The sequence below is a fragment of the Pinus tabuliformis genome, chromosome 1_2, assembly GCF_031772625.1.
Source record: "Pinus tabuliformis cultivar Carrire ecotype Pingquan chromosome 1_2, CPIR1, whole genome shotgun sequence".
Taxonomy (NCBI): Eukaryota; Viridiplantae; Streptophyta; class Pinopsida; order Pinales; family Pinaceae; genus Pinus; species Pinus tabuliformis.
In genome coordinates, this window is record NC_142298.1 from 715824328 (window position 1) to 715850990 (window position 26663).

Below are 26663 nucleotides of genomic sequence, written 5' to 3' on the forward strand. Positions count from 1 at the left end.
AATCATTTTAACCACAATCTTTTAAGGCACTGGTCTGCTAAATTAATCAAATCCATCGAGTGCTTTTTATATCGTATCTCGTGTCTCCCAACCAACTGGTCGACAGTTGGTCTCATCATCTCACAGGGACTACCCCCCTTAGCCGCGGGAGACAAGCTTAAACGGAGGGATCGGGGATCAGAGTGACAGCCCCCGATCTGAGCGTTGTCGTGTCAATCTGCGCGACAACATTTTTTGGCGCCGTTGCCGGGGACACTTTGTTCTCGGTGTTTCAAGCGACAATCATTCATCTTCTCATCTTTCTCATCTCTCAGTTGAGCTGGCAGATTCAATATTTTGGCATCTTTTCATCACATATCAGCAGCGCCTCTTGGGTTTGTTTCCTGTTTGGGTGGCGACTCCACTTTCTCATTTTTCCCAAACAAGAAGCTTTCTTCATATCTGCTTGTGGTTACTTTTTGGATCCTAGAAACAGATTTATTGTTCAGGTGGCGACTCCACTTCTCTCATCTCTTAATTTTCTTGAGCAGAAATCTCTTTCTATCATCCATTTGATCCCTTGTTGTTCATCATGGATTATTCATGTAAGCCATGTCATTTTACTAAAAATCTCCATGATCTTCCGAAAGAGGCCATTTCTAAATTATTTAAGTTCTCGGGTGATGATCCGGTCGCTGTTAGACATCATTTAAACATGTTTACTTGTGTAATGATCATATATTGTAGACCTCCTCAATATAATCATGAAGATTTCAAGATGCGTTTATTTGTCCATTCTTTAGAGGGTGATGCCTTGAATTGGTTTAATAATTTTCCTAATGATTTTTTCACTTCTTTACAAGACATTCTCAATGCTTTTAAAGATAGATATGATAGGCCAAACAGCTTGCCTTCTACCTCTAAAATTGTGCAAACGAAAGAAAGTAATCTTATAAAAAATCCAGCTGTTGAAGAAAGTTTTCAAGATCAGAATGTGTCATCCACCGGAAATATCGCAGACCAAGTTCATGATAGTGAAAAATCAGGGACAAATGACAATGAAAAGGAAGAGCAAAAGCAAATTATACAAGATCTAATGGAGGCTAATCAAACTAATTATGTCAATGACGTGAGAACTTTGTGCACCCACCTTGAAAAACGTAATAGGGAGATAGAGATTATGCAAAATCAGCATGCTAGGGAAATTGAGGCCATGAAAATTAAATATGAAACAGAAATTAGAAGCATGCAAAGCAACATGTCAGTCTTAGAGGAAAATATGGTGACCATAAAAGCTGTTCATGATAGGGAAATTGACTCTATGACGTTCAATCATAACAATCAGTTGGCTGACATGCAAGTGAATCATAAAGAAGAAATAAATTTCATGCAGCATTGCTTGATGAACTTAAAGGAAAAGAATGATAAAGTAATAAAACACATGCAAGAACACCATGCCATACAAATCAATGCTATAAGGGATGAATGCTCTAGTCAGATGGATGCCATTAGAATACAAGTTCAAAAGTTTCAGCAATTTGAAGATGAAAGAAACCAGATGACATCAATAGATCAGGAACCTTCTCATTTCTTGCAACAAGCTCCATCTTATTATGAGGAGGTTATTAGTTCAGTTGAAAGATGGTTGATTGAAGATGGACTTAAGAATGATAAAGATCAGATGCGGGCTAAAGAAAGACATATCACGCATACTTCATCTGATAGTTTTGAGACAGAAAGTTCCAGATCATCAGTAATTCATCCTGCCAGAAAGAAAAAGCGCAAGAGAAAGAAAATGAGAAGAAGATTTGACGCATCAGACGGCCGCGAGCAGCTTGATTTTCGGATAGGAAAGAGTCCTACCATATGCAAAATTGGACATGGCACATCCGACAAGCAGCCGACAGATTTGCCTGAAAGCAGGCAAATGCTCAGTATGCACTTTATTGAACACATGTGATGCCATGGGGCATTTTTTGTATCGTATTTCTAACCCTACTCCTTGTTTTTTCCGCATTTTTATTTCTGCTTTAGATAGTCAATAAATGAAGAGCTTTTATCTTTCCTGTGCTTAATGTATATGATGATTTTTTGGATGGACGCTACTTATTTTTGTGTTGTATGGATGCAGATTCTGGATTCTCACATTCCTGCAAGCAGCAACGTGTCCCCAAGTAGAGCCAGATGTTGACCTCTACTGGTCAACTACCCATGCAGTACATCCCCCGTTTTCTTGGCAAAAAGGGGCAGCACCTGATCAGCATGTCCGTGCCATCCTGCCATCATCAGCAACTTGATCTTTTTTATTGTAAACCCAGTCTGCATGTATTAATTGTAAATGATCTTAGCAGACATGAGTCATGTATGTAATTTGCCTAGGTGGACCTAACTTTCTGATGATAATCTACGTCCCGGAAGGTTTTTCGTCTCATCAATCCACGGATCGGCAGAGTTTTCCTTCAAACCTGACCCCAAAGCCGGGATGGATTTTGTCATTGGAATTTTAGGAGAATCCTAGTGTGTTGATCTGCTAGATTATAGTTGTGTCGCAGAACTGGGTGATTTGTGAGGGTCTATGTTAAAGGGGTTTTTTCCCTTAAGATGTAAATTGTAAAGGTCATGATGTAATGTGTCCTGAGGGTCGAAAAATGTTTTAAATCCCCTCATGAGTCCTAGGTCCTAGGTGATGTTTCCGAAGGCTTAGTTCGATGATCCATTTTAAAATGAATTAAAAAATTAAAAAATGAATAAAAATAATAAAATAAATAAAAATTAAAAAATGAAATAAATAAAAAATAATAAAAAATTAAAAAAATAAAAATAAAGCAAAAACCCTAACTAATAAAATAATAATATTTTAAGTGAATAAATCGACGGATGAGATCAAGAGATGTCTTGATCCTCATCAACGGTCGAGATCATTTCTACATGGATCACTCGAACTAGCCGTTGGAGTCATTTCCTTTAAGTAGGGTGCTAGGGGTCAATTCAGATGGATCTGATCTGTGAGTCTGTACTGAAAAAGCTCTCTTGTAATTTGATTTCTGGTTAATAAAAGAAGACTTTGGGGTCCAAATCGTGCTGGTGTTACTCTCTGGAATTGCTGTGAGATCTTTAATTTTCTGCATATTTCAGTTCTCAGCCATTAATCATAGCTTGTTTTTTTAGGAGTATTGTGAGCACAGGTATCTTGTTCACTTGCTAGGGTTTGAGTGTTGCTAGGGTTTCTGAAATAATGGCAGGCATCTCCATTATTTCCTGAGATCTAGCAGCATTCTCTCTCTCTTTGCTGATGGTTGCTTGAGATGTGCAGGAAAACCTTTTAGTAAAGAATACTGGTGGGCGTTTGGGGAAGTTCTAGGCTGAACGAGCCGACTCCCACAGGCTTTTCTTTGCAGAGCCCAGCTGATTTTGCCCTGGGTTAATCATTTAAAGTTTATTTCGTATTTTACATTGAGAGATTTTCTTTCTGTTCACAGCAAAGTTCAAGTTTCTGATATTCTGAAAATATTTCTGTTATTATGGCTAAATCTGGCTGTTAAGGGGCCAAATCTGTACATTAAATTAGCTGATCTAGGGTTTTAAATGTTTGTTTTATTCAGTTTTCACTAGGGTTTTGGTTTTCTTTTCTTGTATTTGCAGGAACATGGTTTCTTTTCAGGGTTTTTGAGCTTGTGCGTGATCCTTCTTGCTGTTGAAAACCCTTGGATCTTCATCCTTACGCAGTCAAAGTCCTAGTGTAAAGCATAAAGACGTTGCAATCAACCTGAAGCCGTGCCAGGATAAGCTCATAATCATTCAGGTTATCGTTCCATTCGTAAATATTTCAGGAGTTAAACGTTAAAGCCATCATTGGGTGCATTGTGCGCAGAGATATCCAAATCGTAAATGAAAATGTCTGCTGCGTGATTGGTCTGGTAAGGATTGGCTGTGTTTATTGTCTATTTACAAACGCTCAGCCGCTTTCTCCTCCATTTGCTGTCAGTGCCCTGCTCAATCCACCGTCCAAGAGCTGGAAAACGCACGTGTTATCAGTTATCTGGCAAGATCATGAAGGCTGCATACTTGTAAATGGTGGCGTGAATTTTTTCCAGTGTCGAAGCACTCAGGGTTGCATTCTTTCACTCTTTATCTGCGTATATCATCATTTCTTTGTCTGCGGCATTAGTCAGCTCAGCAGTCACGCAGCAGTCACGCAGGTATCCATTCTGCTACACCGGCAGCAGGGGCAATCAACGATCCAGGTAAATCCGAATTCTCGTGGGTCATATAACGCGTTTTGGAACTGTTACGTCCTCTGCCGAATCCTTTGAACCCACCTCCGTCTGCAAACTTCAAACAATCCACGCGGGCAAAATGAGATTGGCTTAAGGTAATTTTTGAATGTGCGCGTGGGCATCAGGTAACGAGAGCGTTATTTTTTTGTGGTCATTGTTTTAGGATTAACGCAGCTTCGTTGTATAGTTTTCCTTTTTTAGGTTTAGATTTAAATGTTTTTTTTATGTTTTGTTTTATATTTAATGTAGATTTTAAATAGTCTTAGTTTTTTTAAGTTTGGTTAGTTTAGGATTTATTCACAATATTTGATTTTTGATTTAGATTCGTTTTAGTTAGTTTTTAATGTATCAGTATTTTGTTAGATTTTAAATACTTAGATTTTAATTTATTTTTTGGTTTAGTTTAGGTTTTGTTTTATGTAGTTTTTAATTTAGTCTTTTTTTTTGGTGTTTTGAAAATATAAAAAATAAAAAGAGTTTAGATTTAGTTTTAAATTTCTTGTTTTCATTAAAAAAATTGGAAAAGTCTCTTGCTTGCCAGATCCAGTTACTTAAGATCAGATTCAAAAGTTGTTGATGCATGAATGTTAGCTGCATATCCTATCTAGTCAATAACTGTGTGGTTGTTTAAAGCATTCATTTCTTTTAATTGCTGGATATCATTATTTGAGGAACTTTGTGGTTTTACTGGATATTTAAAGCATTGTTCTCATTATTGGATGATAAATGATCGTTGTTCATGGTCCATATTTCTATATTAACAAGTAATCGTTTTAACCACAATCTCTTAAGGCACTGGTCTGCTAAATTAATCAAATCCATCGAGTGCTTTTTATATCGTATCTCGTGTCTCCCAACCAACTGGTCGACAGTTGGTCTCATCATCTCACAGGGACTACCCCCTTAGCCGCGGGAGACAGGCTTAAACGGAGGGATCGGGGATCAGAGTGACAGCCCCCGGTCTGAGCGTTGTCGTGTCAATCTGCGCGACAACACCTCCAAAGGAAGATGCTCAAACACTTGCAAGGTTTATGAAAGGGGAAATGAGGGCTCAAAGGATTCTCATAGAATCCATCAAGGATCCCCTCATTCGATATGTATCAAAACTCGAAACATCAAAAGAAATATATGACAAACTAGTAGAGTTGTATTCCATAAGCACTGCAGGAGAAGTCATCCCTCTAAGGCAAGAACTCTACAAGCTAATGATATCAAAAGAAGAAGGGATAACCTCATATTTTATGAGGATATCTGAAATAAGGGATCAACTTCAAGATCTGGGAGAAACAATGTCTGACAAAGAGATGACCACCGTAGTACTAAATGCACTATCAGAGGAGTGGGTAACTTTACTTCAAGTATTTATGGGAAGAAAGAAGCTACTCCATTCCAGGATCTATGGTCATTATGCAAGATTGAAGAAACTAGGCTGAAGGATACAACTGATGTGGGATCAAGTGAGCAAAATCAAGCATATGCTGCTATGACAAAGAGAAGAGGAAAGTTTGGAAAATTTGGTCATTAGAAAAAGAAAAAGGACATGGCTAAGATTCAATGCTATGAATGTCAAGAATATGGGCATTACAAAAGAGATTGTCCTAAGTTAGGAAGGACAATAATAAAAGAGGTAGAGATGAAGCCCATATCACTGAAGAAGTGGAGGAAGTTGAAAAGAAGAAGTCCCAAGTAAAAGATCTCTAATATGATTGAGATTATTATAGTCTTCCTCACCTAGTTCTTTTCGAGTTCTTGTTTTCAAGTTTTTTGTTGTAAGATATGACTATCATGAATCACTAAGGAAAATGATAGGATGCATCATGGCATCATAAAAGCATTAAAAGCAAGAGCTAATGACACCATCATAGAGAAGCATGAAATATAGTTGAAGTCTATGGCAGCCACCCACGGAACGATATAGCTCTTGGATTCCTCAATAGAAACATAAGTGGCACTTATGGGAAAAGGAAGAAAAAGTCATCTAGTACAAAGCTCATTATACATCAGTCAAAAGGAAACATTTGTTGGATGAGGATACTCAGGATCCACTATTGGAATCTTCGTCAGAAGGTTCACCAGTCAAAAGGAAGCAAGGGTTTCATCAAGAATTCCAACTTGTAGAATTCATGGGATGACGGTATGATAGCAAAAGAGCTAAAGCAGATCAAGAGATTGAAGTTCTTTCAATCAAGGAAGTTGCTAAAAGGAAGTCTAAGATGACCTAAAGGAAAATGAGGTATGTATGCTTGTATTCAATATTATAGAGTCATGTCATATGGTTGCAAGTAGCATGGATAAATGCTCTATCTCGAGAGCATGATCAAAAGAAAGGATCTCCTCCTTTGAAAGGATGTAGGAAGGCATGGGTCACACATTGTCTAGATGAAATCAACATAATATGTCCTCATATGGAATATGAGGTGGTTGACAAATTGGAGGAACTATGACTGGAAGTTCCTAGAAGGAAATGTGTGAAGAAAGAAAGGAAGAGATCATGAAATATGCAACTATGGAAAAGGCAATCAACATCTGAGGACTGAGAGATTTGACTAGGATATCTCCATGAAAGATATGAAGACTTTGATGAAGTCTGAAAAAGAAAGAGACCCTTGACAATATATATCTTTTGGAGATGTGTCAATATGTATGTAGGATGTTGATGCGAACTAGGAGATGTCATGATGAAAGACCATCACAAAGGTAATTTTGATTTAATATTCATTCCTTATTTTTGAATGATGTCTAGATGGGCTAATGTAGGGCTGCCAAGGGAAGTGATGGATATCTTCCACGACTGATGTCCATGTAGTAGGATGAAATATCCTTAAGGAAACATGGCATGAAGAAGGCAACATGGCATGAAGGAAGGCCAGATATGAACTGATGGATCACTTTCCGATGAAAGGAATAAAGACATGACTGACTCATGATGAAAGTGATGGATGGTTTGTGCCCTACGAAGAAGTCTCGTAAAATGTAGACTCCTTGACAAAGAAGAAAATTCATGACATCAAAGGAAGGAGTTCTACAAGCAGTTGGTTGTCCCATGATCTCCACCTAGAGAGCTGCTGGAAGCAAGTCCCTGGTCAAGAGGGAGCTTGGTCAAGTCCCTATTTAAGAGGGAGCTTGGGTACATTCCTTTATGGAATGGGTTGGTCATCCCTGGTTAAGAGGGAGTGACAAGTTGTGGTTCTCTATCTCGTGTCATGCACTAGACCAGGACTAACAACCATAAGTCTTAGTGAAGGCCATGAGGAGAGAGATAGACACATCATTCTTGTCTTCACTTGGGAAGACAGAATGGAGGATTGGGTAAACATTTGGCATCCAATACTCTTTGAGGATGAGTTAGGGCATCCAAGATAAGAGTAGTCATAGAGGACTGATATTCTTTGAGGACTAGGAATCCAAGATAAGAATAGTCCTGGTGGAACACACCCTGAGAACCTGGGTGGGGTATGTTCTGAGAGAGACAATGATGAGGGTGTCTATACATCATTGGTCTCACCAGCATTGTGCTCTGATCTTGTGGAGAGATAGAGTTGTTAGTCAAGGCCTTGCTATGTGACAATGTTGGTTGATATGATGTTATACAAATGGGTTACCAATCTGACTCTTCTTATGAGAATTCTTCAGATTGAGAATGTCCAAGTACCTTGTATGGATTATGAATACCTCCCTAGTTAAGAGGGAGTGTTGAAAAGTGTAACTAGGTTCGGTCTTCATAATGACATGTGTAATTGTGATTTTATGTATTTAATGTAAAGAAGAAAAATAAAATTATTATTGTAATGCTTGTCTCATGGGTTTCATGAGCAAGGAATTTTATTTTTAGTTATGGGATTGGTCATAAAGTCAAAATTAGTCAATGTCATGTATGAAGAACCCTTCTTGGGCATGTTACATATTTGTATGAATTATTAAAAGTGTAAAAGGGCCCTCCAAGACCAAGCTAAAGCACCTCCTATTGAGAAATATAGGGCATCGAGATTAAGTGATTTCTCTCTTATTAGTAAATGCTTGTGAATGCTTTTTAATTCTTAGATTAGGATCTTCTTTTCAAGAGACAGAATATAGGCTATCAACCAAGGCCAAAACCTCTCCCACTTGAGAGGAAAACCCGAACAAATTCTTCTTCTTGTAGAGATTCCAATTGACGAATACCAATACCAAGACCCTTGACCTATTTGCCACTCCAAGACCAAGATACAAGCTTCCTCTTCCTCCGATAGTCAAATTCCTTGTTTCTTCCACTGTTTCAACTAACCTTCATATTTGATCTTTGAATCAGATCTGCACTTTTCAATCCTCCTTTGGAAGCCATAGATTTGGTACTTAGGAGATGTATACTTTCAATCTTCTTTGCTTAAGGTGGAGACTATCCTTCCTCAACTCAACTTGAGGATTTTACTAGATCTTTTCCTAAATCTGCTTTCTCATGATAACTGAAATACTTCGGCTCTTTCTGCAATGAACAATCCTGCAATCTAGCACGTGTGGGATAAATCAGCCCTGAAATAAATCAGAAATATTTCGGAAGACTTCCCTTCTTTCTCGCTTGGTGATTAGGCTCCCTTCTTGTCTTTTTCACACCCCTTCCAATTGCAAATCATGACCGAATTGATTCCCTCTGAAATGAGGTTGAGCTGCCTATTTATAGTCATTTCCCATGATAGTCAACATGTCTTTCTGGAGTGGTTCAACTTCTTCTTTTAAGGCCGACTTGCTACGAGATGCTTGTGCTTGTCTTGGAGGGTCTTTTGACTCTTTTATTGACTTATACAAATATGTAATATGCCCAAGAAGTGTCCTTCATACATGACATAGACTCAAATTGACTTTTATGACTAGATACAAATCCTAAAGACTCACAATGGGAGCCATCACTAAAAATAAATTTCTTGCTCGTGAAACCCATGAGACAAGTATTACAATAATAATTTTATTTTTAATTTTTTCTTTTTATTTCATCAATTACATAAAATCACAATTACACATGTCATTATGAAGACCGAACCTAGTTACACATTTTCAACACTCCCTTTTAACTAGGGAGGTATTCATAATGGTACTTGGTAATTCTCAATCTAAAGAATTTCTCATAAGAAGAGTCGGATTGGTAACCCATTTGTTTAGCATCATATCAACTAGCATTGTCACATAGCAAAGCCTTGACTAACAGCTCTATCTCTCCACGAGATCTGAGCTCAATGCAGGCAAGACCAATGATGTATAGACACCCTCATCATTGTCTCTCTCGGAACATACCCCACCCGAGTTCTCAGGGTGTGTTCCACCAAGACTATTCTTATCTTGGATTCCCAGTCCTCAAAGAATATCGGTCCTCTATGACTACTCTTATCTTGGATGCCCTAACACATCCTCAAAGAGCATCGGATGCCAAATGTTTACCCAATCCTCCATTTTGTCTTCCCAAGTGAAGACAAGAATGATGTGTTTATCTCTCCCTCTTAATTAGGGAGGACATATCTATTCCAATAAAGGAATGTACTCATTCCTACGGAAGGAATGTACCTAAGCTCCCTCTTGGCTTAGGAATTTTTCTTCCAAGTTTCTACCAAGTAAGAAACTTGTTTCCAGGCTCCCTCTTAATTAGGGACCTACAGCAGCTCCTCAGGTGGAGATGATGGGACAACCAGCTGCTTGAAGAACTCCTCCTCACGATGTCATGAACTTCTTTTCATTATCTAGGAGTCTTCATGTTTGGGACTTCTTCATAGGGCACAGACCATCCATCACTTTCATCCATGAGTCAGTCATGTCATCATTGGAAAGTGATCCATTTGTTCATATTTGGCCTTCCTTCATGCCATGTTTTCTTAAGGATCTTTCATCCTGCTACATGGGCATCGGTGGTGGAAGATATCCATAGTTCTTCCCTAGGTAGTCCTACATAAACCCATCCAAATATTTGTTCAAAAATAAGAAAAGAACACTTAAATCAAAATTATCTTTGTGATGGTCTTTCATCATGACATCTTCTAGTTTGCATCAACATCCTGCATACATATCCACACATCTCCCAAAGATATATATTGTGAAGAGTCTCTTTCTTTTTCAGACTCCATCAAAGTCTTCATATCTTTCATGGAGATATCCTGGTCAAATCTTCTTGGTCTTTCAAATGTTGATTGTCTTTACCATGGTTGCATATTCCACAATCTCTTCCTTCCTTTCTTCACACATTTCATTCCCAGGAATTTCCAATTAGAATTCCTCCAGTTGTTGTCAACCACCTCATATTACATATGAGGACATATTATGTTGATTTCATCTAGACAATGTGTGACTCATGCCTTCTTGCATCCTTTCAGAGGAGGAGATCCTTTTTCTTTTGATCATGCTCTCAAGATAGAGCATTGATCCATGTTACCTGCAACCATATGACATGACTCTTCAATATTGAATATAAGCATACATACCTCATTTTCCTTTGGGTCATCCAGACTTCCTGTAGTAGCTCCCTTGATTGAAAAAGCTTCAATCCATTACTCTGCCTCTTTTATGTCATCATACCATCATCCCATGAATTCCACAAGTTTGGAATTCTTGATGAAACACTTGCTTCCTCTCTTGATCGATGAACCTTTCGATGAAGATTCCATCAGAGAATATTGAGGATCTAGAGTATCCCCATCTAGCAGATGTTTCCTTTTGACTGATGTATGATGAGCTTTGACCTGGATGACCTTTTTCTTTTCCAATGAGGTTGCCAAGAGCTATATCCATCATGCTTCTCTGTGATGATGTCATGAACTCTTGCTTTCAATGCTTCTATGATGCCTTGAAGCATCCCATTATTTTTCTTAGTGAATAGCCATATCTTACAACAAAAGACTTAGGAACTATGAAAAGAACTTAGGTGAGGAAGACTATCTCAGTGATAGTAGAGATATCTTACTTCCTCTTTCTTAGACTTCTTCTTTTCAACTTCCTCCACTTCTTCGGTGATATGGGCTTCTTCTCTTCCTCTTTAGTTATTTGTTGATTTGGGGTAGCATCGAATGTGCTCTAGCCACGAAAATTGGTGGACATGCTAAGGCACATGAGATCTCCAATATCCAGAAAGGGTTTGCGCAGATTCTAAACAGTTTGGGAGATATTAAAATAACTAATATTTTAATGGAGTCCCTAAGTCTAAACTTAGGGAAAATAAAATATTAATGTGTATTAATATAAAACTGTGTTAGAATGGTCCAAAAGTCATGGATCAAGCCAGATCTAATCTTAGCCGTTGATTAGGGATTTAATCTTGACCGTTGATTTGTCAACAAGAAAAGTATAAGAGGAGGCTTGAGGGTCACTTGGAGAACACACTCAATTTCTAGAGCGGTGTTAGTTGAGAAATTGAACTAGTGGTCTGGTGAGCAGTCAGGAGGCAACAAGTACAGAGCCAGAGAGGCAGGATCAGCCACTGGAGATCAGCGTTGAGGCAGGAGAGGCAGACGCAGAGGCAGCAAAAGACTGCGCAGTCACTTGTTGGGCCTACGTGAGTGATGCAGAGAGGCCCAGGGCTGACGCAGTCAAGCAAGGGCTGACACAGAGGGTTTGAGAGCCACGTAGAGGTCAGCCGAGCTGACGCTGGGATTGGGAGAAGTGCTGGAGAATTATTTCTCTCTATGGGTAAGCCAGTTTGGCACCCTATTGTACAGAAAAATTATTGAATAATAAAATCCTCCCTTGCTGCACCGGTTTTCCCACATTGGGTTTTTCCGGGGACTGTTGTCCAAAATATCTGTGTCAATGTGTTAATGCTTGTGCATATGTTTGTTTCTGTATTATGGTGTGATATCTGCAGCAGTATTTATTTTAATGTTTATTGAAGTAATTTCATAAATAACTTATTGTGGAATAAGTAGGAAAAATAAATCAGTTGCTGCAGTGATAGAATTTTCACATGGTATCAGAGCAAGTAATCAAAGACAAAAAGGGAAAATCAATTATGGGTCGAGACCACGATGCAAGGCATCCACGTCAGGGGACTCACACAGATTTTCAGAAGATTGCACAAGAGAAAGAGATTTCGATTTCTCTATGCTGGCTTCCAGGCTGGAAGAAGAAGTGGCGTGGAAGAAGAAGTGGCGTGTATGACTAGTGCTGCATCATCAGAGGTATGGTATATAGACAGTGGAGCTTCGTGGCATATGACGAGAATCAGGGAGTGTTTCTCAGAATATCAAGAAGAGAAGATGAACTTTCAAATCACCATGGGGAACAAGGCAAAGTGTACTCCAGTAGGGAAGGGTACCATAGTTTTTCAAACAAAATCAGGAGAACGGTTCCGTGCTACAAATGTATTGCATGTACCAGGATTGGGGATGAACTTACTTTCCGTGTCGCAACTACAAGGCAAGGGCTATGACATCTACTTCATCAAAGAGAAGGTATACGTTAAACACCCGAGCTGGAAAAAGAAAGTGCAGATCGGATCAAAAGTAATCAGTTGTATAGATTGCAACTAGAATCACCAATGGCACTAATAGGCAGTCATGGAGACAAGGACTTGAACGAACTATGGCACAGAAGAATAGGTCACTTGCACCATGGAGCTCTGAGAATTCTCAGAAGCACTGTAACAGGAGTTTCGGATCTGAGTATGAAACGAGATGATGTATGCAAGGTATGTGTTCAAGGAAAGTATGCCAAGGCAGCATTTCCTAGGAGCAAACACAGGGCCAACAGTATACTAGGATTGATACACTCTGATATCTGCGGACTTATGTCCGTCAAAGCTCTCAGTGGTGCCGAGTATTTCCTTACCTTCATTGATGACCACTCAAGGAAAACTTGGATATATTTTCTGAAAACCAAGGATGACGTTTTTTGTTGATTCAAGGAGTTCAAGGCTCTGGTGGAGAATCTGACTGGGAAGGAAATAAAATTTTTGTACTCAGATAATGGTGGAGAATATGTCGATAAGGACTTCACTGATTTTTGCGCTAAGGAGGGCATCAGAAGAGAGTGGACAGCTCCATATAATCCGAAGCAGAATGGGGTAGCAGAAAGAAAGAACAGGACTATTGTAGAAGCAGTTGAGGCCATGATGTATGATCAGGATATGCCAAAATTCCTGTGGGCAGAAGCATGCAACACAGCATTCTATGTTCAGAACAGGACTTCTCATTAGGCAGTGGGCAAGATTACTCCAGAGAAAGTCTTCACAGGGAAGACACATGAAATAAGTCATTTCAGAATATTTGGGAGTTTAGCATATTGCTGCATACCCGAAGAAAAGAGGAAGACGCTGGATCAGACTGCAGAAAAGGGATATCTGATAGGATATAGCGAGAATGCTAAGGCATACAGAATCTATCTTCCAGGGAGCAGGAGGGTAGTAGTACAACAAGATGTAAAGTTCATGGAGGACAGCGCTTTGAGAAGATCTCACGAGATGCCTTCCGAGGAGCAGTGGAAAGAGGAGCCGTTGGTTAATCCTCTTCAACCAACAGAAGTAAAGAATTCTTCCTCAAGACAGGAAGATTCTCAGGATGAGTAGGAGGAGCAAACAGAAGCACCTGCTGGTAGAAGAAGAACTAGCAGGGAACTTCATCAGATTCTGCGAGATGCAGAGAACTTCATCGGTGCACCAAGAAATAATAAGAGGGAGTGAAAACAGCCAGATAGATATCAGGCATTAGTAGCTCAAGATGGAGAGCCTGCCAGTTTCAAGGAGGCAACTCAACATCAAGTTTGGCTAGATGCGATGGTAGAGGAATACAACTCCATAATGGTAAATGATGTCTAGGAGGTGGTGCCAAGACCTCAAGACAGATCAGTGGTAGGTTCAAGATGGATCTACAAGATCAAATACGCTGCAGACGGCAGTGTTGAGAAATACAAGGCCAGGTTTGTGGCTAAGGGGTATGCTCAAAAGGAAGGGATTGACTATGAGGAGACCTTTGCCCTGGTAGCCAGGTATACATCTATTAGGACTATGATATCTCTTGCAGCCCAGATGGGATGGGAGATCCATCAGATGGATGTCAAAACGACATTTCTGAACGGGGTAATAGAAGAGGAGGTATACATTGAACAACCAGAGGTCTTTGAAACTCATGAGAAGAAGTCTCACATATGCAGATTGAAGAAAGCCTTGTATGGGCTAAAACAGGCACCGAGAGCATGGTATGGTCAAATAGATGGCTACTTGAAGAAAATGGGGTTTGTCAAGAGTGACGCGGATCTGAATCTCTACTATCTAGTTGTAGAGAACGAGCCGCTAATCTTAGTATTGTATGTGGATGATCTCTTTCTGACAGGATCATCCAGACTCATTGGGGACTGCAAGAAGAATCTAGCCACAGAATTCGATATGAAGGATTTGGGACGAATGCACTACTTCCTAGGGTTGCAAGTTTGGCAACAGAAGGGAGAAATCTTCCTTGGGCAAGTGAAGTATGCTACAGAAATCCTAAAAATATTCAGGATGGAGGATTGTAGACTTATGGCTACGCCAATGATCACCAACTGGAAGAAGATTGATGCATCAGATGACAAGAATGTCGATCCCACCCTATACAGGCAGCTCATAGGTTCCCTGATGTATTTGGTCGATACCAAGCCAGACATTTGCTACTCTGTCAACACCCTCAGTCAGTTCATGGTGGAACCTAAGAGAGCGGACTAGGCAACAACAAAACATGTTCTCAGGTATTTACAGGGAACAGTCGATTATGGACTCTTGTACACCAGGAGTAAGGATACTAGATTGAGTGGATTTACTGATGCAAATTGGGCAGGAAGTTCAGTGGATCGGACAATTACCTCTGGGTACTGTTTCAACATTGGATCAGGAATGACCTCCTGGTGCAGTAGGAAACAAAAGTCCGTGGCTCTGAGCTCATTTGAGGCAGAATATATGGCGACAAACACAGCTTTGTGTGAGGCCATATGGCTTAGAAAACTGCTTGTGAACCTATTCAGAAGGAATATGGAGGCGACCAGGATCATGTGTGATAATCAGAGTTGCATCAAGCTCTCTGAGAATCCAGTGTTTCATGATAGGTCGAAGCATATTGATATCCGGTGTCACTTTGTCAGGGACTGTGTCCAACAAGGAGCTGTATAGTTGAGCTACACTCCTACAGGAGAACAAGTGGCAGACATCCTCACCAAGGCCCTTGGAAGGACAAAATTTGACTACTTCAGGGAAAAGATGGGGATGGTAAAGAACCCGTTTCAGTAGCAGAAATGGGAGTGATAACTGCAAGGATGCAGAGGGAGTTGCAGTGCGGATGCAGTGTTGGGAGAAAGGACCAGCAGCAGCACGGATGCAGAGGAAGTTGTCGTACAGATGCAGCAATGGCAGTAGCAGAGCCATGAGCAACAGTACAGGATGCAGCAGTGCAGAGGATGTTGGGCAGGGAGGCTTAGCATCAGCACAGGAACCGATGCCGGATGATCAGGGTGATACTCAGTAATGAGTATTACTAGAGCACAGTCCTCGCTAAGAGGGAGTGTTGATTTGGGGTAGCATCAGATGTGCTCTAGCCATGAAAATTGGTGTGGAGGCTAACGCACATGAGATCTCTAATACCCAGAAAGGGTTTGGGCATATTATAAACAGTTTGGGAGATATTAAAATAATTAATATTTTAATGGAGTCCCTAAGTCTAAACTTAGGGAAAATAAAATATTAATGTGTATTAATATAAAACTGTGTTAGAATGGTCCAAAAGTCATGGATCAAACCAGATCTAATCTTAGTCGTCGATTAGGGACTTAATCTCGGTCGTTGATTTGTCAACGAGAAAAGTATAAGAGGAGGCTTGAGGGTCACATGGAGAACACACTGAGGGAGACCAGTGAGTTCAATTTCTAGAGCGGGGTTAGCTGAGAAATTGAACCAATGGTCTGGTGAGCAATCAAGAGGCAACAAGTACAGAGCCAAAGGGGTAGGATCAACCACTAGAGATCAGCGTTGAGACAGGAGAGGCAGACACAAGGCTTTTCAGGCAGACGCAGAGGCAACCAAAGACTGCGCAGTCACTTGTTGGGCCTACATGAGTGACGCGGAGAGGCCCAGGGCTGACGCAAAGGGCTTGAGAGCCATGTAGAGGTCAGCGAAGCTGACGCTGGGATTGGGAGAAGTGCTAGACAATTATTTCTCTCTGTGGGTAAGCCAGTTTGGCACCCTATTGTACAGAAAAATTGTTGAATAATAAAATCCTCCCTTGCTGCACCAGTTTTCCCACATTGGGTTTTTCCAGGGACTGTTGTCCAAAATATCTGTGTCAATGTGTTAATGCTTGTGCATATGTTTGTTTATGTATTATGGTGTGATATCTGCAGCAGTATTTATTTTAATGTTTATTGAAGTAATTTCATAAATAACTTATTATGGAATAAGTAGGAAAAATAAATCAGTTGCTGCAGTGATAGAATTTTCACATTATTGTCACTTTTGATCTTAGGACAATCTCTTTTGTAGTGTCCATATTCTTGACACCCATAGCATTGAATCTTAGCCATGTCCCTTTTCTTTTTCCGAGAACCAGACTTTCCACCCTTTCTCCTTGTCATTGTAGCATAAGCTTGATTTTGCTCACCTGCTCCCACATCAGATTTGGCCTTTAGTCTAGATTCTTCAATCTTACACAGTGACCATAGATCTTGGAATGGAATAGCTTCTTTCTTCCCATAAATACTTGAAGTAAAGTTACCCCACTCCTCCGGTAGTGCATTTAGTACAACTGTAGTCATTTCTTTATCAAACATGACTTCTCCCAGATCTTGTAGTTGATCCCGGATCTCAGATATCCTCATAAAGTATGAGGCTATTCCATCTTCCCTTGACATATTCAGCTTGTAGAGTTCTTGCCTTAATGAGATGACTTCTCCAACAGTGCTTACAGAATACAACTCTACCAATTTTACATAGATTTCTTTTGAAGTTTCGAGTTTAAATACATATGGGATGAGGAGATCCTTGATGGATTCTATGAGAATCCTTTGAGCCCTAACTTCCCCTTTCATATACTTGGCAAGAGCTTGAGCATCTTCCTTTCTTGGTTTAGTGATAGATCCTTTGACATGTTCCATAACCTCATTTTCAATGAGATTTAGATCTGTCATTTTCTTCCATGCAAGATAGTTTGAAGCCCCAACCAATTTGTTGCTTTCCTTGCAAAAAGACATTTTGACAGATTCAGATGTGGACATAAATATACTTACTTGATAGGATGCTCCTTCTCCTTGTTGCTTCCTTGATGTTGATGATGATATAAAGAATAGAAAACTTCTCCTTGATGAAGATAGTTTTCTTCAATAATGATCCTTGATCTCACAGAGAGGGAGATCCCTTTTGATGGTGAAGTCTTGTTGATGAAGATCAATGATGACTTCTTGATGATGTCTTCAATGGTAGGAATCTTGTTTCAACGAGAGAGAGATCGCCTTAGAGTCTTGATGACAACGCCTTTTGATCTAGCTTCCTTTGGATGAATAGTCTTCAAAACACTTCAACTTGATTCGTAGATCTTTTCAACTTGAGTAGATGTAGGGTTTTGGCCTTCTTTTCTTGATGATGATCCCAATACTTCTTTGTAGACTTCTTTGATCTAGGGTTTTGATGCTTTCTTTGTAGATCTTGACTTCAAGATGATCTTCTTTTAGGCCCCTATACTACTAGTGTAACCCCTTATTGTTATTAGTACAACCCCCTTATTATATTGTTGTACCCATGTAGTCCCCATATTGTTATTATTGTGCCCCATAGAAGCCCACTATTGTTATTATTGTGCCCTTACATTATTATTGTTATGTCGGCTCTGATTATATTATGACCCCTTAGACTCCTATATATAGAAAGGAGGTCTTGTCAGTTGTATCATCAAAGAATTATTCATTTGTGTAATGTAAAGGAGGTTGCCCCATCGAAGAGACTTATTTCTAAGGCGTTTATCTCTCTTTTCTATCTTTTTGTGAGCTGGTTTCATAACATTTGGTATCAGAGCTTTGGATTCTAGGGTTTTGCTGCTCCAAATAGGCCATCGTGGCACACTATAACGTTTTTTTTGCGACGTTTCAGAAGCTAAAAAAAAACACATTTGAGAAGAAATCGATCTGAACCTCGGCTCCGAATTTCAGATCCTGTCTCGCTATATTTGCGGAGATATAGTCTCAGGAAATTAGGGTTTTTGCAGACCCCCGAATTACATTCCAAACAGGTCACCTTGGGAAAATCGTCATAGCTATCTCTCTGGGCATCAGATTGCAATTTCGTAAGAAGTTACAGAAAGAGGACGGACTGTAGTTTCCTGTGTATATTTTTCAGAGCCAAAGGACAAAAAAGTGACACGTGGCACTTCATACAAGTGCGCTCTGCTGAAAAGGTATATAATCAAGTCATCTTGGGATATTGTGCATAACTCTTTCTTGGAGAATCCAATTTCGATCAGACTGGTGGCCTTGGAAAGAAGACACAGAGAGCTATTATAGGTCACAATTTCATAATTGGAAGAACCGAAATTACAGAGTTACAGTGGTTTCAAGATCGAGCTCCTAAAATCAAGAAAAGGCGATATGAGGAAGTTTGATGGCAAGGATCCGGTAAATTGGATACTACAAATGGAGCAATATTTTGATCTACATGGTGTACCACTGTTACAAAAAGTATGTATTGCATCTTCATATTTAGAACCGGATCAATTTTTATGGTATAAAGAGCTTTGTTCTCGTAAACAGCTTCTTACGTGGTCAATTTTCATGGAGGAAATGATAGCACATTATGAGGATACAAAGAGCAACACCTTATTTAGAGCAACACCACAACAATTGGAAGAAAAAAGAGGAAAAAGTCTTTGTTACAAAGTGGAAAGCAAAATTATGGCAACAAGGAAGCCTACTCCTCACAACTATAAAGAGGAAAGTGTTATTTCTCCTAGCCTTCCACAACCTACAAGGGTTACACCACAACAATTGAAAGAGAAAAGAGAAAAAGGGCTTTGTTACAATTGTGATAGCAAATGCACTAAAGGTCATAAGTGTGCTGAGAAGAAATTATTTTACATAGAATATGAAGAGGAGGAAGAAAAGGATCAAGAAACATCAAAAGAAGAGGATATACGCCAAAACCCAACCCAGGAGAAAGAAGAAATGAATCCGACCATATCTTGTAAAGCATTGGCAAGAATTACCACTCCGCAAACTCTCAAGATAGAAGGACATATCAAGAAGAAAAATGTTCAAGAAGTGAAAGATCACATCAAGAAAGAAGAAATGAATCCAACCATATCTTGTAATGCATCGACCGGAATTACCACTCCTCAAACTATCAAGATAGAAGGACATATAAAGAAGAAAAATGCTCAAGAAACGAAAGATCACATCGAGCATCAAGAAATGAATCCAACCATATCGTGTAAAGCATTGGAAGAAATTACCACTCTTCAAACTCTAAAGATAGAAGGACATATCAAGAAGAAAATGGTTCAAGTAGTGAAAGATCACATGGAGCATCAACAACAAGCTCTCCAACTTTTAAAGGATAACGCCACTTTGGTGCAGAATCAAATGAAAAAACAGGTATATCAACATCACAGTGAAAAATGTTTTGATGTAGGTGATTGAGTATTTTTACAGCTACATCTCAAGCAAGTTATTTATGAGAAGGAAATGTTGGCAATACTACATGCACTTAAGAAATGGCGACCTTACCCAATGGGAAGACATATCAAGGTAAAAATGGATCATGATAGTCTTAAATACTTTTTAGAACAAATATTATCTTTAGAAAAATAGAAAAAATGGGTCACAAATATGTTGGGTTATGACTTTGACATCATCGATAGAAAAGGGAAGCAAAATTTTGTTGCAGATGCACTCTTAAGAAAGGATGAGGATGTGGAAGCATTGTTTTGTGCTATTTCTATTATCCAACCGGATTGGATAAACAAAGTAAGGGATGAATGGAAGAACAAAGAAGAAGTGTGGCCACTCATCCAAAATTTGCAAAAGATCCCAATTCAAACAATATTGCCAGAACTTGAAGAGCAAGGAAAAATCATATTGGAACCTGGAGTAGTCACGGAAACAAGCACCCGACAGCTACGAAATCGATCAATTTCAGAGTATCTCATCACGTGGAAGAACTTACCCGCCGAATATTCCACATCAGAGGACAAGAATTTTATACAAAAACATCAAGAACTACTCAAGCGTTGAGGACAACACTTTTTGAAGGAGGGGGGCATGTTAGGCCCCTATACTACTAGTGTAACCCCTTATTGTTATTAGTACAACCCCCTTATTATATTGTTGTACCCATGTAGTCCCCATCTTGTTATTATTGTGCCCCATAGAAGCCCACTATTGTTATTATTGTGCCCTTACATTATTATTGTTATGTCGGCTCTGATTATATTATGACCCCTTAGACTCCTTTATATAAAAAGGAGGTCTTGTCATTTGTATCATCAAAGAATTATTCATTTGTGTAATGTAAAGGAGGTTTCCCCCTAGAAGAGGCTTATTTCTAACGCGTTTATCTCTCTTTTCTATCTTTTTGTGAGTTGGTTTCATAACATCTTCACTTTGATGCCTTCCTTGAGATTTGATCCTCGAGTGTCCCTTGATAAGATGCCCTTGACTTAGTCACCTTAGCTCTCATACCATGTTGAAAAATCTAGGGCATCGAGATTAAGTGATTTCTCTTCTATTAGTAATTGTTTGTGAATGTTTTTTACTTCTTAGATTAGGATTTTCTTTTCAAGGGACAGATTATAAGCTATCATCCAGGGCCAAAAACTCTCCCACTTGAGAGGAAAACATAAACAAACTCTTCTTCTTATAGAGATTCCAATTGACGAATACCAAGACCAAGACCCTTGACTTATTTTCCACTCCAAGACCAAGACACACAGCTTCCTCTTCCTCCAATAGTCAAATTCCTTGTTTCTTCCACTGCTTCAACTAACCTTCAAATTTCAGTCTTTGAATCAGATTTGTACTTTTCAGTCCTCCTTTGGAAGCCCTAGATTCGGTACTTAAGAGATTTAGACTTTCAATCTTCTTCGCTTAAGGTGGAGACTATCCTTCCTCAACTCAGCTTGAGGATTTTACTAGATCTTTTCCCAAATCTGCCTTCTTATGATAACTTAAATACTTTGGCTCTTTCTGCAATGAATAGTCCTGCAATATAGCATGTGTGGGACAAATCATCCCTGAAACATATCAGAAATATTTTGGAAGACTTCCCTTCTTTCTCGCTTGGTGATTAGGCTCCTTTCTTGTCTTTTTCACACCCCTTCCAATTGCAGATCATGACCGAATTGCTTCCCTCTGAAATGAGGTTGAGTTGCCTATTTATAGTCGTTTCCCATGATAATTAGCCGACTTGAGAGAGGGTGAGCCGACATGTCTTTTTGGAGTGGTTCAACTTTATCTTTTAAGACTGACTTGCTAGGAGATGCTTGTGCTTGTCTTGGAGGGTCTTTTGACTCTTTTATTGACTAATACAAATATGTAATATGCCCAAGAAGGGTCCTTCATACATGACATAGACTCAAATTGACTTTTATGACTAGATGACAAATCCTAAAAGCTCACAATGGGAGTCATCACTAAAAATAAATTCCTTGCTCGTGAAACCCATGAGACAAGTATTACAATAATAATTTTCTTTTTCTTTTTTTCATCAATTACATAAAATCACAATTGCACATGTCATTATGAAGACCGAACCTAGTTACACTTTTTCAACACCTCCAACAAGTCGGCTTCTAGATGGAGTAATGGAACCTCACCAAAGGACATGTCAGCCTAGATCTTTGTCAAGTCGGCTTATATACATGGGCAAATCACTATAAATAGGCAGCTCGACTCTCATTTGAAGACAAGCAATTCGGTCAAGGTCTGAAGTAAGAAGAAGTGTGAAATACACTCAAGAAGAACCTTCATCCAAGCAAAGAAGAAGGGACTAGAAGCCGAGTTCATTTTGGATCTGTTTAGGGCTACTTTGATGTCACATGTGCGAAGAAGAGAGGCATCATCTGTTGCATGAGAAGCCGAGAAAAATTGCAGTCATCTTGGGTAACCGAATTTGGAGAAGGACAAGTCAAAAGAGAAGTCGAGTTAAGCTAGAAGGAGTCTCTATCCTAAGCAAAGGAGTCAAGGGAATTATCTAGAAAGTGACACTTTCCAAGTGTTGCAACTAGGGTTTCTGAATTAGGGCCGAAAGTTGCAGATCTGTCCTAGGAACCGAAATATTGCAAGGTAGCCGAGAAGGAGGAAGAAACAACGATTTGACTATCATTGACTCAAGGAAGAAGAGGAAGCTTCGTGACTTGGTCTTGGAGAGGTTCAATAGGTCAAGGGTCTTGGTCTTGGTATTCGTCAATTGAAGTCTCTATAAAAAGAAGAATTCATTTTGGTTTTCCTCTCAAGTTGGAGAGGTTTTGGCCCTGGTTGATCACTTACATTCTGTGTCTCTTGTCTCTTTATTGTTTAATGCATTGGTAATTGTTTGATGAAGAAGAACACAATAATAATCTAAGCAAAGAGAAGATCCTACTCTAAAGTAGTAAAAATCATTCACAAGCAGTTATCTCTAGAAGAGAAATTTCCTAATCGCTATGCCCTAGATTTCTCAACATGTAGTCCCCAATAAACCTCAATGCTTTCAGCCTTCTTCTAAGGCAAATTCAGTCTGCAAATTGTAAACTTGGACGGCAATCTTCCCTCAATACGACTTGACCTTCTGATGACTAGAGGCTCGACCTCTCCAAGGAAATATCCCCTGTCAAATAGGGGTGTGCAGATCCTCAACCAAACAACCAAATCGACCTCCAAAGACACAATGATGTGTGTCCCGCAAACCCTACTCTTACGGCAAATTCAACCTCCATATAGAGATATTACTTGGCCTTCAATCAAGGACTGATCTAGGCCTATAAAAAGGACAAGATCTCAACCCTAAACAAAGAGTGTGAAACTTGGCCTCTGCTACAATAATACTTGGCCTCACAATAGGATCTTAACCTCTTTTCCCAGAAGGAACTCGAATTGCTAAAATTATCAAGCTTGGCCTACAAGTATGTTATAATCTCAGCCTACTAGAGATAAAACTCTGCTCCAACAAACAATAATTTATTCAACCTATTCTTAGTCCTCCATGCACCACACTTGGCCTGCAAAATAACCTTTAGGGCACTAGTGAGAAATCCAGTTGATCTCCCCTCTCGATTCCACATTGATCAATAGTGAAGAAATCTGAGTGATTCCCTCCTCTTCCACCAAACTGAAGCTCTAATGAGTGGATCTATATGATCTCTCATTTTCCTTTGATATGAAGCACAATGGAGAGATTTGAAGTGATCTATTATTTTCAACTGCCTAGGGTGTATAGTTGCAACACCAAAACCAATCTGGTTGGATCAGCTAGGATGGATCTCACACCACCAAAACTACCCTTCTTACACAGGTTCACACCCTTACATTCAAACTCAAAGAACTCACAATCAATATCAAAGACAATCACCAATGCATGCACAAAAGTGAGCTTCAATTCTGCTTTTATAACTTTTATCATTAGAATACCATGGGTCATCAGGATACCATGGATCTCCCCATTTTACCTTTTTCCTACTCAATAATATAAAGTCACTTAATAGCAACTTTTAATTTAATTATTCATTTCACTTTCTGATGTTGTTTTTTCTCCAAGTGAAAATGAACAATTAAACCGATCTTCTTGGAAATGAACATTACAGTTAAAATGCCCATCTCTTGTCAAAGAATTACTATATGCCTAGTAGCATTGGAGAGGGTGGATTTTTATGCAAATAGGGATAGGGATCCCCAATTCCATTAACGTTACATTGCATCACGGACACAAGCATTGGCTTGAGCTGGACAAAGCATGAACCTTGAAGAAATGACCTTATCAATGACTCTAGAATGACTACGCAATGCAGCTGCCTATTTTTGTGGCCACCAATAAGAAGATGCTATGCTCTCTATTTCAATCACTAGACCCCATCACTTAATTACCACATGGAGTTCTTTCCTCGTGTTAAGGATCTATGTGTTTCCACTTTTCAGGTTTTGTTTTTTCAAGAAAAAATCACCCGTAAGAACCCCTAGTATGGTTGCTTTTCTTTATCTTGCCAACTAACAAGGTATGTCAGAACTTAATGTTTTATTAATAAAGTATGCACGTCTTTATTTAGTGATATCATGGAGTTTTCAAAGGGTGAATATGCTTTCGCAAGTGAACGTTAGAGACTTTGTTGGCAAATCAATTGTTGCCCAATTTAGAGCAGTAACATCCCCCTCTCTGCATTGTACTATGACCCCAGCGTTACTCTTCTTGTGACTGCATCTGTCCATGGGCATAACCTCAAAATCATTATGCCATATTTAGGGAGAAATGGCTCCAGTTCTTCAGAATTGGATACAAATGCCCCATGCATTCATCTGTAAAATCTCAACCAGGGACTTTACCAATGCGGGAAATAACTAGTACATCTTAAGCATATCTTGAACTCTGCCTGATGCACAATGTTCTGTTATTTCCATTCAAACGATTGCCGTAGTTCAAAATTTCCTCAGTGTAGTCATGCAGGATATATCAGCTTTTCACACAGATTTGAAAAGCTATCTAAATTTGCCAAAATTGGGAAGAATTAAGGCATACAAACGATTTCAGGACTGAAAATAATTCCTAGGACTTGAAGAGTCTCAGTGGGGCTTATTGAGGTTTAGCTTAATGGTTGTTTTTACAGACACTTAAGCAAGCTAATTTAATCATGAAAGAAATAAGACCTGCAACATCATTTTAGAGCGGAACAGAACCAATTCAAGGTGGGATTAAACAGCGGTTTAAGGTCATTGGGCATTAACAAATGTGAGGATTTGAGGGTTTTATTTCAATGTGTAATCGTTCAAATTAAAAAATATGCAAATCTGCAAGAATGACGAATATTCAAAGAAGATAGAAATCATACTTACGCGGGTTCAAACAGAATAGCAAGCCTGGTTTAAGAACGGTATCATATCCTTATCCTCCCTGGCACCGATATTGATCAGCGACAGAGAAAAAACTGTATTGGATGGCCCAAATGTATATACCAGTTCATCGAGAATTCCTGCCCCATCCCACTCAACTTCCAGCAAGCCGTGATTGATGACGGCCGCCTGCAACCATCCGAAAGACCAGTGATGAATGATGCGCGGACCGAGGAGGTCACAACATACAGGGCTGTGAAATTGGGCGAGATTATGTGTTGTCACTGAATACTTTCAAGCTTCATTGAACACGACAAGGGAATTCGATAGAAGAAGAGAAACCTAAAGTGAAATTGACATGAATTTCTATCGCCAATTACTAGATGTTACATACGTGAAACAAATATGGAATATATTTGGTTTAGGGAGGCTGAGCGGCAGTGACCGTGGAGGATGGTAGATGGTAGGCAAAGGAGATGCTGGAAGAGTAGGAGGAGGACCTTGGACAGCAGACGCGGCAGCGGTGGTGGTAACTTAATGAACTCCAGCAGTTAGCAGACGGTTAAGAGTGGCACAAGGTCGGGCACAGGGGAGGACAAATAAATCAAAGAAATCGAAGGGGAGGAACAGGAACATGGAGAATAGCAGTAGCAGGAGGAAGACTGGACCATATCATAGTATCAATATATAATCATGACCGGCGTCCCCAGCCCACGAGGCATGTTCCTCTCTGTTAAAACATGTCCGCACTCACGCAAGATTGGCAAACAAAAATAGGTGCAGGTGGTAGATCAATTTTGACAATGTAACACCATGTATGTTCGACATGGGAGATAAGCAGAATAATCTTCCAAATTTAATGATCTGCACATCAATAAATGGAACATTTTAAATTCCTAGTCTGTGGCCAAACAATAAACATTTTAAATTCCTAAACTGTGGCCATACAAGAACAGAAAAGAACAAAACGCTAAGTTAGTCGTACTTATACTCTGGAGAAAATACATAAAGAAATGTAAGGATTGTCTTGATTTTTATGGCTTATTAATCAACCAACCATATTATGATGAAGGGAGGCTAATACAATGGTCTAGTAGTTTGGAAAGAGGTTGATATCACTTTTGGTTGTTAGATTCAAGAGGACAAATTAATGGCAAAGTATGCATTTGCATAATAGATTTTTATATGTCACGATTCTTCTCCAATTTATGCCTTAGGGTGTTTCCTTTGCAACATTTGGTACAATTACTAGTTTATATTCAACAGATTACTTCTTATTATCCATATTCAACAGTTTTATAGTATATATTGTGTCATTTTGAGTGATTCAACTCTTTATGACAAGTACAATACCTAACACCTTCGAAATATTCTAATTTTTTATTGAGAGATTCAAATTAAGTGAAATTTGATTTTCTACATATTAGATGTTGTGTATTATCT

General features: G+C 39.2%; 1 protein-coding gene across 1 annotated transcript in view; it reads right to left on the reverse strand.

Moving 5' to 3' along the window:
* Window positions 1-26168, reverse strand: part of LOC149207741 (uncharacterized) — a 247421-nt gene extending 221253 nt beyond the window's left edge. Inside the window, exon 1 of the mRNA XM_089395852.1 lies at window positions 25224-26168. The gene's annotated coding sequence lies outside the window, so the exon portion shown is untranslated. The remainder of the gene's footprint in view (window positions 1-25223) is intronic.
* Between the last annotated feature and the right edge of the window lie 495 nt (window positions 26169-26663).